Here is a 13766-nt window from a genome sequence, read left to right as displayed (position 1 = left end):
TTGGCGAGAAACATCGACGCTCGCGATTTTGTCACTCCTCTCCCCCACCCACTGAGCGCTGTTTTGACTGGGAAAGATAATTTTAGCCACGCCCATGTTTTTTTATGACGGAAAATGTTCACGGCGCTTTAAAATTCACATTTTTTTTAGGTTTCATTTTATATTAAATCAACGAACGCGAATACAGATACCGCGAATAGCGGGGGTTTACTGTATTTTAGATAAAAATGGAGCTTTGTATGGATAATATTATTGCAGTAATTGTGGTTTGTCTATCTACAATAAATTCTGTGTCAAAAGAATTAAGGACTTGCAGTTACAAGTTATTACTTATTTGCAATAGAAAACTGCTAATGTTAGGAGTAGCTGATTAGTCTGTGGTGTCTTATGGATTTCCTGCATCCTTGAACTGCTGAATCAATTTCAATTTCCACAATGTTGAATTATCTGGTTTCAGAGCGGCTAGCTCTCCCAATTTAGGCAGGAGACAGGTTTTGGCTCTTTCTCCCAGTAAAGGCTAATTTTTGTGAAGGCCCTTGAAACCAGTCATGGCATCAAATCCTGTTTTTTTTTTTTTTTTTTTGTTCCCCAAAAAGAATCTTAAAGGAATAAACATAATCAACTCCCTCCATGATGAAATCACCCCACAAAAAAAAAAAAAAAAAAATTACCATAGTGAAATTTTTGGTGAACCTTGCATTCAAACAAATTACTTGTAATTTTACCTCCATATAGCAAAATTATACTTCTTTTTTTTAACAAACTTTTGGTCATGAGCCTTGTTCAACATTTCATTATTGAAGGAGGTAGTTATGCTAATCTATGATCTCCATGTCATTACAGTTGTTTAATTACCTGATGCCAATTCAGAGACCAATCCAGGTCTGTTTCAAGTCCCATCTTAGTCCTTGGGAATTCTGATGGCCTCAGGTTTAGGTAAGCCAGTCCTATGTGGAAGTGCAGAGTAGGTTTTTCTGCACTGCAAAGAGCCAAACCAGTTGTAGACAAAAAAAAAAAAAAAGGCACGGAAGGTAATGGAAAACCACCACAGCAGCCTCTAAAAAATCTACAGGAATTTTTTCATCATCAGAAAGTTTGATTTGATTTTTTATGGGGCAAAAATAACAAGGTTATAATACACCATAACAAAGTTAAAATTCAAAAAAGAGAGGTGAGGAGTTTGGCAACCTTTGAAAAGGTTACCTCATCAAAAGTTCATATATACAGTGGTACCTTGGTTTGCGAGCATAATTCGTTCCGGAAACGTGCTCGTAATCCAAAGCACTCGTATATCAAAGCAAATTTCCCCATAAGAAATAATGGAAACCCAGATGATTTGTTCCAAAACTCAAAAATATTCATATACTGTAAAAATGATTAATACAAAATACATACCTTTTTATATTTTTGATATTTAAATTTAATATACATAAAGCAATCGAATTTATTAATTATTGGGTAGGACGACTTTCACTGTCTCTAACGGAATCACTGCAATCTGTTGACTTTTTCTTTTTGTGCGACTTTAACAAGGAATCTTTCCAATGACATTTGCTTTTGCCTCCTTTTGAGGATTTCAGAAATCAGATTCATCGCTCGCACTATTAGAAAATGAGGAGGCACGCTTGATACACATAAACAAAGCTGCGCGTGTAGCAACTGAATAAACACCGTAAAGGCAGAGATACACTATTAATTAACACCTCACATTTTACTAAAGCACATTTCTAGGGGTTCCTACCATAAAACAATAAAAACAATTTCCAGTTGCGTTCCTGCTAGTGGAATCTGTTATAAACTGGTAGTAAACTCGATCTAATTGCATTTGCGATTATACTAGCTGGAATTGTTGGTTTTCACGTTATTATGGTGAAATGTGTTTCCCCTTCACGGATATAAAAAACCATAAATACATTTTCAAAATCTTCTCTTCATTACTATCGGGTTGCGGTGATTCTGCGTTCGACTGCCATTTCTTGTAAACACAAAGGCGAATCGTGCATAGGCGAATTCGGTTCGTGTTATATAAGATATCGTTCCCGTATTTATAAATCGTGTATCATCGAATTCGTGTAGTGTAAACACGTGTTATACGAGGACTGACTGTACTCGTATTGCAAGACCTCGCTCGTTTATCAAGTTAAAATTTATTAAAAATTTTTGCTCGTCTTGCAAAACACTCGCATACCAAGTTACTCGTAATCCAAGGTACCACTGTATATATATATATATATAGCAATAAATAAAAATCAGTATAAGAGTAAAAATAAATTGGATATTTCATGAGTGTGTGTGTGTGTATATATATATATATATATATATATATATATATATATATATATATTAATCGCTTTTAAAACTGCTGACAGATTGACATCGTCAGTTGAAATCTGACTGAGTGTATATGGCTCAGTGAGATGGTTAAAAGTGGTAAAATGAGCATTTCTAAAACTGGTAGTACAGTGGATAAAATATGTTTAACAGATAAAATGGTATCCCATTGCTAGCACATAGGAGGCTCATCAGCCCTCAGGAGAAAGGAGTGTATCAGATAACTGCATCCTATGCAGAGCCAAGCAAAAACAACTTCCTCTTTACGATATCTGCGTAGATTAAACTGCCAAAGATGGATCACAGGCTTAATCCAATATAGTTTGTTTGTGACCTGCCGATGCCACGAATCTTGCCATTTAGAATGTAACTTACTACAGATTACTTGCTTGTAGTCTGTATAAGGGATAACAGGTTAAGATTATTCATAAGGACTGCCAATTTGGCTGCAGTGTCAGCCAAATCATTTCCTCTAATCGCGATGAGGCTGAGGATCTAGCAGATGTGGATATTGAATTCACCTTCATCACATCACAGTGTATATCTGTTGAATCCAGGACAGAGTTGGATGATTAGTGTGTCATCACTGATAAAGACTGTAGTGCACTCAATAAATCGGTAAATAAACTGTTAGTATCAGTGATTTCTTATGTGATCTAGTGTTAACTCTATAACATGCAGCTCTGCAGTGTATATGCTACATTCAAGGGGAATCTGCTCTCACACAGTTTTACACTGGTCAACAAAAAAAAAAAAATTTTTTTTTTTTGTTGATCAGTGATTTTTTTTGTTGATTTTTTTTTTTTTTTTTTTTGTGTTTTAGCAATATGGCAACCATATTGCTAAAACACCCAGCAATTTTAAGGGAGAAGGGATGGATTAAAGTCAAACCTAAATTTCCAGTAAAAAAGATTTCATATATTTTAAGATAGTATGAATCAGAGCTGTAATGCTCAATATGTTCTACGTTGATATTTGTAAAATAATATATAAAATAATATATATTAATAATAATATATTATTTTACAAATATATTTTAAGAAAATGTTACATACAGTACTAAATATGGAACAATGGGTCTATTAACCTTATTCTACTTAAAAATGTTTATCTGATAACAAAACACTTATTTTGTTGCCTTTTATAATCGTTTATTGGTGTCTCCCGTACGAGATTCCAACAGTAGTCTACCAAAGTACTTGGACTCGATTTTTCCTGGGATCTTTATCCCATTTGAGAAATATCTTAGTGAAACTTTTCACCGTGTTCATCAGAGACTGCTCCCAAGTTTTAAGGGGGAAAAAAGTCTAAATGGAAATGAAGCTTTAACACAGTGGTTTTCAACCGGGTTACCACGGCACCTTAGGGTGCCGCAACAACATTCCAGGGGTGCCACGTAATTTGAATTTAAGTTACTTAAACTTTTTTTTAAAATTTATATGTTTACTTAGTACCTCTATATAAAGAATAAAATTATTATATATATAATAATTTGTATTATGAAATGCAATTTTTCTAACTATATTATTGTAATAACTATCATATAACATATATATTTTTTAATATTAGATATATACGAGTACACACACACACAGAATCTGATCTAACAGGCAGAAAATTGAGTAGGGGTGCCGCAAAATAAAATAAATTACTTAGGGGTGCCGTTATTAAAAAAAGGTTGAAAACCACTGCTTTAACAACATGTTGCATCCCAACTCTCTGTACGCTAAAATTAGCTCATTCACAATTTAACTGTAATTTTGTGATTTCTCATTGCCTAAAAACTTCTGGCAGACATTTTCGAATGCCTTCCAGGCTCTTATTTCTGTAGCATTCAATTTTTTAGTGAATTCCTCATTCTTAGAATAGCAGTTTGATTTGAGAACCCACAAAAATTGCCTCTTATCTTGCCCTCACTGATTTGAGGAAACGTTTTCCTCAAACAGGAAAATCCTTTTTATCCATCACTTTCACAAATATTTTTATCAAACCTAGGTAAACAGATTTTTGACTTGTACATCAAAGGAGGATGTGCTGCATTTTTCTGGCCTGGTGTAGTTTTGGAACGGTCTGGCCATTTTTTTACCCCGTAGTGGCTATCTTTCACTCGGCTGTTCCATTCCCATAAAAAGCAGCAGTACTTAGTGTATCCACCTTGCAACCCAGTGAGCAAACCCCATTTGTATTCTTGATAGCATATTTTTTACAGAAGAATCTGTAGGTTCTAGAACATTTCCTTCATGTGAATTGCACAGGCCAATGGTATAGATGGATACGTATTTTCATTATGGAGTAAAACTGCTTTCAAACTGACCTTGGATGAATCAATGAAAAGCCTCCACTGCTTGGAGATGTGCTCCAGATGTCTCTCTTTCATTATTTCTTGGATATTGTTACAATAAACCAAAGCACCATCGATGGAGTAATAGGCCATTACGTTGGATAGCCTCTTCTTACAAAAACACACCTTGTCACCCTTTTCAAGAAGATTCAACTTCTGATGCCATGATCCTAGTAATTGAGCCTTGGCTTTGGAGAGGTCCAAATTTCTGACCAAATCATTCAATTCTGCCTGAGTAATTAGATGCGGCTTTTACAGCATATGAAGAGTTGAAAAATCAGGATCTATACTCGTTCTGGATTCTGCATCTTCTGAAGACTCCTTTTCCGATCCTGAATCAGAATCAAGTCCATAAGTTTCTGGTGGCTTTGGCATTGTATCATTGTGAGGAAAGTATGTCGGGATACTCTACTTTATGCTTGGATTTCCCAGAAAAACTAGAAATATTGGTCGTGCAAAAATAATAATCGTTTATGCGACCTCTAGGTTCTTACCATATCACCATAACAGAAAAAGGCATCGATTTATGACTGCCTCTAAGCCAGCCTGTTAATCTCCTTGATCATGAGTTACAGAAAATCTTTTACAGCCCATACTTTATCTTTATTTCCGACTTAACATCCAGAATAGAGTTCACAGGCTTTTCTCACAAGTTGTGACTGGCTTCTGCTGCTATTTTAATATCACTTCTCCAAATGTAGCAAAAACTATCAGGCTTATTTCGGCAAGAATGCAACATATTTCATGTACAGCTGAGGCGCACGCACACGCACAATTAAGGAATTACAGCTTTTTATTTCTAATTTAAACACAATTCACACTTATGCATACAACACTTGTTCACAAATGCTAATTCACTAAACACTTGTTCACCACTCGCTCTCTGAAAAGCATACACTTTTTGAAATACAAAAATGCTTGCTTAGTGTGGAACCCTCTTGTATATATATATAGAGAAGTTTCGAGAATGCTCACAATATTTCTAGAGAACTCTGTCAAAAGTTCTATAACCTTCCAAAAACATCCAGACCTCTCCTTCCACACAACAATATTCTAAAATGTTCCAGAACATTCTTGAATGTTGTAGAAAGCCCCCATCTAAGTAAATGTAGAAAGCTTCCAGTTTAAGTAAATGGTCCAAAAATGGACCTGTTCCTTTGGAAGCTGCACTAAAAGAGGTATAAAAAGTCATTCGATTCTAAGTACCATAAAAGATGAATAAAATAAAAGCATTAACTATTCTCTCCAATATTTTGCACAAACAGCTAGTCAGAGCAACACAATAACAATTTTTTGGAAATTTGGGATCCTTCCAAACGCAAGAATAGTCGCCTTACTCCAGATGTTCGAAAACTGAAACTGCTCTTCAAGGAAGATTCTATTGTATAGGAAGAGCAGGTTGTCCATGGATTTGGATGAAAGTTGTTTAATCATTTCATAATGGATGTCGTCTGGTCCAATGGTACTAGCCTTCATAAGGGTGAGAGCTGTTTCCAGCTCATGGAAGATAAATGGCCTATTATATGGGTAAACACCCTTGAACTTAAAATGCAAAGCCTCTTTTTAAATTTTGTTTTTAAGGATCAAAAACTCTGGGGAATAAGATGATGCTGCTGAGATGTTAGAAAATGTCTTCCCAAGAGCATTGGCTACTGCAGGTGAGTCTGAAATAGTTCATCCATTATATTCCAGAACCAATGAAGAGTGTGCTGTACATTTTCCCTTCATTTTCAGATTTTTTCCTAGACCACCTTAGTGCTGTTCTTCTGAATAAAAGATGTGAAACAAATCCACGATTCCTTTTGACTCTGACAGCAAATGTAGCATGCTTTGGCTTGTACACATTTAAGGGCTATAAAGTTGGCCATGGTAGAATACCAGTGGAATATCCCCCGAGCCTTGTTTTGAGCTTTTTTTTTTTTTTTTTTGCTTTTGTGCAATCTGCATTCCACCATGGTTTGGGAAAAGGTGGAAACCAAGTGCATGTTTTTGGAATTGCAATTGCAGATGCATTGACAATACTTTTTGTGATGTACATAACTGCATCATTGATAGGCTCCTGACTGACTGTGGTGATGTCAAAGTTTGCCAGATTTTGAAAGGCATTCCAATCAGCCTTCCACTGCAGTAACCTACAGGAAGACAGTCTCCCAAAGTGGTTATCACAGGAAAGTGATCACTTCCATACAGATTCTCCTCCACCTCCCAAGAAAGTGAAGGAAGGAGAGAAAGGGAACAGATAGAAAGATTGACGGCAGAAACCATACTGGTAGGCATGCGGAAAAAGGTGCTAGGTTCCCATATTTAGAAGGGAGAGGTTATTGTTAGTGAGCATATAATCTACGACATGTCCTCTTCCATTAATCTCAGCATTATCCCACAGGGTATTGTGTCCATTGAAAAAATTCCCAAGAAGTAGGAAGGGTTGGTTGGGCAGCTGCACAATGTGATCATCAAGGTCTCTCTGGGAGTTGTCAGCCCCAGGTGGCAAGTAAATCAAATAAACGACTGTTAATAAAAATCCAACCATAAGGCAAACTGCTATAGCTTTGAAGTCAGTGGAAAGTAGTACTGGTTGGAAAGGGGTCTGGTTGCCCACAAGGATGGCAACTCCACCATGGGCAGGTCCATCCCCAGTTCTATCCTTACATATGATAGAATATGAAAGAAAGGGTTTTCATTTGCCTTGAAATATATTTCCTGCAAGCAAAAGCAAACTGGCTCATACTTGAACAGGAGGGTCTTGATGTCATCAGGCCCTCCTGCTGGAATCCAAGGCCATTACAATGTAGGAATTTAGCCATTATTTTGGTTTGGTGGTCCATCAGATGGCTTCTGAAGTGCTGAGGGCTTACTTTTGTCAGTACTGGATTTATCTCTTCTGGGGAAGTATAGACACTGTCCTGTGTCCATTTCTTCCATCACAAAGAGTTTCAAGACTGTTTCATTCAGTACCTCCTTTCCCTCAACATCCATTTTTTCTTGAGTATTAGGTGTTTCGGGTTTCTTATTCTTTTGTTACTGGTGGAGCATTAGGAGGTACGGATAGAGAAGCCTTCTGTGCAGGTTTTTCTTGGACTTAACAGGTAGCATGTGATGGGAGTGAACGACCCTTTTGATGAGATGGTCATTTCGGTCCGAGTTCCAATGGAACATCTCCCTGCTACCTTCTGAGCATAGGTAGGTTTGTTTGTCTCCTGATATATGTTCAGCCTTAAGTCTTTGAATTTCTTTTTCCTCCTTCCACCTCTGGCATGCTCGTTGGTAAGCAGGCTGTTCTCCTTGGCAGTTAATACAGGTGGGTTTTGTTGCTGAACATGATGTAGTTTCGTGGTCCTTAGCAGCACATTGCGCACATGTAAGAGCTCCACGACAGGCCATTTGTGAGTATCTATATTTCTGGCACTTAAAGGATTTGAGACATGGGCACACTGGACAATGTTTGTCACTTCTGGCCTCTTCAAGAACGTTGTCTGAGCGAAGCCATTTGACTGGTTTAGAAGAGCCTGCCAACCCTTTCAACCCCTTTGGATAAAAAAGGGTAATATTTTCCTTAAAGGTTTCTCACTTGTAGAGTGCATTATCAGGTAATGGGGTGTTGGACCTGATATAAATTCTGTTTTCTGCCTTTTTGCTGAAGTGATATTATCGGGGTCAACATCTAATTTTTCAGGTAGGGACCATGTTAGGGCATCAGAAGAAATACATTTATCAGGATTCATAGTTTTTTTTATTTTGGTTCAGTGTCGGGTTCCCCACCCACCATGGAGCCCAAATGGGAAAATAGCATATCAAAGCATATAAATTGATAAATTTATTCAATTTATAAGCATATAAATTAAAAGCAAACGATGAAACCTTCCATGACAAGTGCATAACACATACTGAACAAGGATTAGCGAGAAACATCCACGCTCGCGATTTTTCACCCCTCTCCCCCCCACCCACTGAGCGCTGTTTTGAGAGCGAAAGATAATTTTCGCCACGCCCATGTTTTTTATGGCGGAAAATGTTCACGGCGCTTTAAAATTCACATTTTTTTAGGTTTCATTTTATATTAAATCAGCAACCACGAATAGCAGGGGCTTACTGTACTTATTTTTTTTCTGCACCATTTTCGAACTTCATTTCTTTGCTCTCTCTCACTCTTTTCAGCAAGAGTAGTTGAGTTGGACAGCATTGTTTGTTGCTCGTACCAACCATTGCGATCTCTAGCATGTGTAGGACCAGTACAGATGTCATTTTTCTCATTCTCGTCTTTGTCCATATCATTTTCAGGAGCTCCAGTTTCTTTTACGTTCATAATTTTGTTTTCATTTAAAACAGGACACCCTGGAGTATCAATATCATTTTCCATCCATGCCCTTGCATCACCTTCATTGCAATCTTCTTTTTTTTTTTTTTTTTTTTTTTTGATTTGGTAGTTGTTGGCGCATCGGCTTCTGTGGCCATATTGCACCTCCCAAGGTTTTTTTGCAGTACTTTGATCCAAGCCCGAGGCGGGAATCGAACCCGCGACCTTTGGGTTGCCGGGCAGGTACTTTACCCACTCGGCTAGCCCGGTCGGCTTGCAATCTTCTAACCCAGGGATTGACTGAAACAAGTTGATCTTCAGTATTTGTCCCTCATCTCCTTCAGTTTAATCCTGCTCATCTCCTACGGTTTTTTCTGCATTAGGCCACAGTTTTTTCCAAGCATTTTTTAAATTCTGAGCAGTGAGTGGTTCCCATGCGTCAGCTAGCACGTAGTAGCTGTCCTTGAGACTGAGCTTTTTCAAAAAAGCTATGATGCTTTCTTTGTTGCATTCTGCTAAAAGTAAATGACACAAGACTTGTTTTTTGTAGCTTCTCTTCAACTTTTCAATGACTCCCTGGTCCATCGGTTGGAGGAGTGCAGTAACATTCGATGGAAGAAACATGACCTCGAATCCATCATCTATTTTGTTTAATGTTTCCATTGAAGGATGTGATGGCACACTGTCTAGTCTAAGCAAGACCTTGCCCATTTTGCCTTTTCATTCACGATACTATTTGAAACTTGGAATAAAATTGTTGGTAAACCATATATGATTACAAAATGTTACGTTTGGTTAGTATACTGTATGTAATTTAATTAAGCTATGTACGTAAGTGTAAAAAAAAGTCCTCGCCAGGGCTTTTTTTTTAGCCCACCAATATAAAGTGAAGCTAAATAACTGAAATGAATATTTGTCTGTTTGCCTCCAAAAACGTAAATGCAGCCGTGCATGTATGTGTGAATTATAAAGAAAACTATTTACTGCACTTTATTCCTTCTTCGTAAAAAATTACAACTACATAAATAAAGTCAGTTATAGTCACTTAAATTAAGTCATAAAAATTAAAGTTAATTACATAAATAAGTCATGATATTAATGGAAATAGTTAATTATATTTTAATATTTAATGCGATGGATGAGCTTGGTGGAGATTTATTAGCTTATCAATATTAGATTTAATATCTGTAAGTAGAAGTCGTAAATCGCCACGTTTAACAACATCCAGACAATTTCTTTGTTTTGTCAGCAATTGAGATACAGCACTGAAACCGGTTTCGACTAGATATGATGCTGGAAAAGAAATAAGTAATTTTTTTACAATTCCCCACAATGCAGGATAATGGTCAGGAATTTTCTTTTGTAACCAAAATTCCTAATATGAATTTTGAAATTTTGGTTCAACTTCATTTTGTAACTCAATTAATTCTTCTTCTACAAAACGTTCACCGTCGTCATTCATTATTTAAAAAAGGATTTATAACCCAATCTGGAATTTTTAAATTAAGGAGATCTTCGAACCTTTCCTGCATATCTCTGTGCAACATTTCTAGATGATTACAAAAAGTTAGTAGAGTTTCATCGACTATTTTTTCTTTTTTCTCTATTTCCAACAGATTTGGAAATTGATACAATTCACGTCGTCCTATGTTGCGCATAAAAACTTTTTTTTAATTTTGAAATAAATGCTGAAATTTGAGTTTTCACCTTAATAAGAGTTACATCTTGTTCTTGTAAATGTAAGTTCATTGAGTTGAATCTAGTAAATAAATCTGCACGATAAGCAATATCAGTTTTCATTTTCTTGAGGTCATTACTAAGGTCGTATCTTCAAAAAACTCGACAACAGTATCAAAGAGTTCATAAAATCTATTGAGACAGTTGCCTTTTGACAGCCACCGAACCTTGGAGTGAAGTAGCAATCGTTCAAAATCTTCACTGTTTTGATCACAAAGCATTCGAAATATACGATCATTCAAAGATTGTGCTTTAATTTTGTTTATAGCAGTAATAACAGTTTGTAGAGAATTGTACAGTTGATCACCAAGTTTTTTTGCAACTAAATGCTGACAGTGAATGACACAATGAACAGTAATAATATTTGGCACGGCATTTTTTAAATAAGCCATAAAACCCCTTGTAACGGCCAATCATTGATGGTGCTCCATTCGCCCTCGTCGTGCCTAACGCTCCCATGGATAATTCAAACGCCCCCAGGGGGTGATATCGCCCACTTTGAGAAGCACTACTCTACTGTATAGTATTTATTTATTTATGTATAGTATTTATTTATTTATTTATTGGTGGCAGATAGCACAATACACTGCTACCTGCCACTTGTTTAGACAGGTCTGGGTTTGATTCCTGTCAAAGAATGGAATTATTTTGTCAAGGATTTATTAGTTTTGCTCACCAACAACTTGTATATTCTTTTCTTTTCTCTTCTCTTCCCTAACTGCTCCTTCCTTTACCTCATTGGGTTCATCATGGTGTTCTGAATTTCCCATCTAGACCTTCACACCACAGACCTCTTTTAAGCAAAGATGGTTCCATATTTAGCACTTTAATCAGTATGAGATAGAGCATTTGTGTCTCATTTTTTAAGCATTAGGCAATGTGACAACATTTATGTCACATTTCACTTTACTGTTCAAGCTGCATGACTATGTAATGTAAGAGACAGCATATTTTTCAATGTAAAATAAATGTAGATAGTCCAGCAGACAAAAATATGATTTTGGTTTAAATTTTTTTTCAAATAGACCATGATATATTTAGAAAAGTATAATAATCACAGTACAATTATATTTTTGAAAAAACAAAAAATTGGTGGCCAATGAGACGATCACGATCTACCAGTCGATCGCAGCTTTAATTTCAGCCGATCATGACGAATTTTAAATATACAGTCTTCCCTCGATTTACTAACAAAATTTTATATTGCACAGTGGGTTTCGCTACCAGCACATTATTTTATTTATTTATTTTTCTTTTTATGAAGCCTCAAAAATAGGAATGAAGAGCAGATTTTGAAAATTTATTTATTTTTTTTTTTTGCATAATTGAAGATTTCATTGAAGGAGAAACACATTTCACCATAATAACGTAAAATACCACAGAATTTCAGCTGTCGGTATTATTGCAAATGCAATAACATTGGGTTTACTACCAGTTTATAATTAGATTGCACGAACAGAAAAGCCCAATATACCGGAAAGTGCAAATTGTTTTTATTGTTTTATGGTCGTAACCTCCAGAAACAGCATTAGAGAAATATCACAAAGGCATTCTAAACTGATTCTTATAAGGATATAACCAAACAGAGCAATAAATGGTGGTGTGTTTGTCCGGTTATTTTGGAAACAACTTCCTCATTCGGGAATCCTCTTCATCAATTATCCTACATTAGCTGTTCAGACAGAATATTTTTCTGGTTCGTGCAACGCAAAGTGTTTTAATCAGTAAGCATTGCTTTTGCTGATTTAATAACTGGACAGTACTTATATGTTAATTTAATACCTTTTGGTTTAAAATGAATACTACGAAAAAGAGTAAAACATATTTTCATTAATAGTGGGAACTAGAATACTTTTTTGTAATGGTGAAAGAAAAATGTAGCTGTTTGATTTGCAATGCTTCCGCGGCTATACCCAAAAAAGGAAATTTAGTAAGGCACTTTAACGCACTCCATGGTAAATACCAATCAGATTTTCTGCTGAATTAGAAGAACTTAAATCCAGATTATTCGTGCAACAAAATTTCGTGACACCTAATTACAATTTAAAGCAGTAACTGTAGCATCATTTAAAGTGAGTCATCTTCTTGCAAAATAACCCAAATCATTTTCTGATGGTCAATTCATCAAAGACACATTTTTAGAAATAACAGATTCTCTTTTTGAAAATTAAGAACAAAAATGAAATTAAAAGTGCTCTTCAAGTTCTGCAATTATCTCGAAACACTGTGATGCGACGCATCAAAAAAATGGACAAAAATGTGAGTGAACAATTGCTTGTTCATATTGCTAATCGTGTCTCCTTTTCTTTACAACGGGATAAATCTACAGATGTCAGTGATACAGCTCAGTTGCTCGTTTTTATTTGTATGGTTTTCGATGATTCTGCAACTAGAGAGAACGAACTAGAAGAAAGAACTAGAGGTCTTGATATCTTTAACTTATTCAAACATTTTATTGAAAAAATTAAATTACCACTATTTAAGCTCGTATCAGTAACAACAGATGGAGCCAAAGCAATGACGGGGCATCATAACGGATTCATCACATTGTGCCAAAAGGATGATGAATTCCCAGATATATTGAGTTACCACTGTATCATCCACCAACAAGCGTTAGCCAGCAAAAGATTAAATACTAAAAGTGTTATGGACATCGCTTTCAAAATCATGAATTCCATCAGAGGACAATCTCTTCAAAGGAGACTTTTCAAAATGCAACTCGATAAAAATGAACCAGATCGGATATTACACACAGATTTAATTTGTTGAATGAAATTAAAAAAATCTGTTGATCAAACTTTTTTGGGGAGATGATTATCAGCAGCTACAAGATATGGAGTGATTGTGTGATTTGGCTTTTTTGGCAGATTTTCCAGTAAATTAAGTGATCTGAATTTGGAATTACGAGAAAAAAATAAAAATGTGGGTGACATGATTAGTAGTATTTCTGCATATAAATATCAATTTTTGGCAATGGCTAAGGATCTCAAAGAAAATAAATTCGACCATTTTGCAAATATGCAAGATCATTTGCAAAAATATCCTGTTTTTGAATTTAATAGT

The 13766-nt window shown here is 35.8% G+C and overlaps 1 protein-coding gene across 1 annotated transcript in view; it reads right to left on the bottom strand.

Moving 5' to 3' along the window:
• LOC150082952 (uncharacterized) overlaps positions 1-13766 on the bottom strand; it is a 294273-nt gene that overhangs the window by 249973 nt on the left and 30534 nt on the right. The gene's annotated exons all lie outside the window — the stretch shown is intronic.

Source organism: Mastigoproctus giganteus, chromosome 7 (genome assembly GCF_048544385.1).
Source record: "Mastigoproctus giganteus isolate SK-2022 chromosome 7, ASM4854438v1, whole genome shotgun sequence".
Classification (NCBI taxonomy): Eukaryota; Metazoa; Arthropoda; class Arachnida; order Uropygi; family Thelyphonidae; genus Mastigoproctus; species Mastigoproctus giganteus.
The sequence above is the reverse complement of the archived record's forward strand: the minus strand, read 5'-3'. Positions and strand labels throughout refer to the sequence as shown.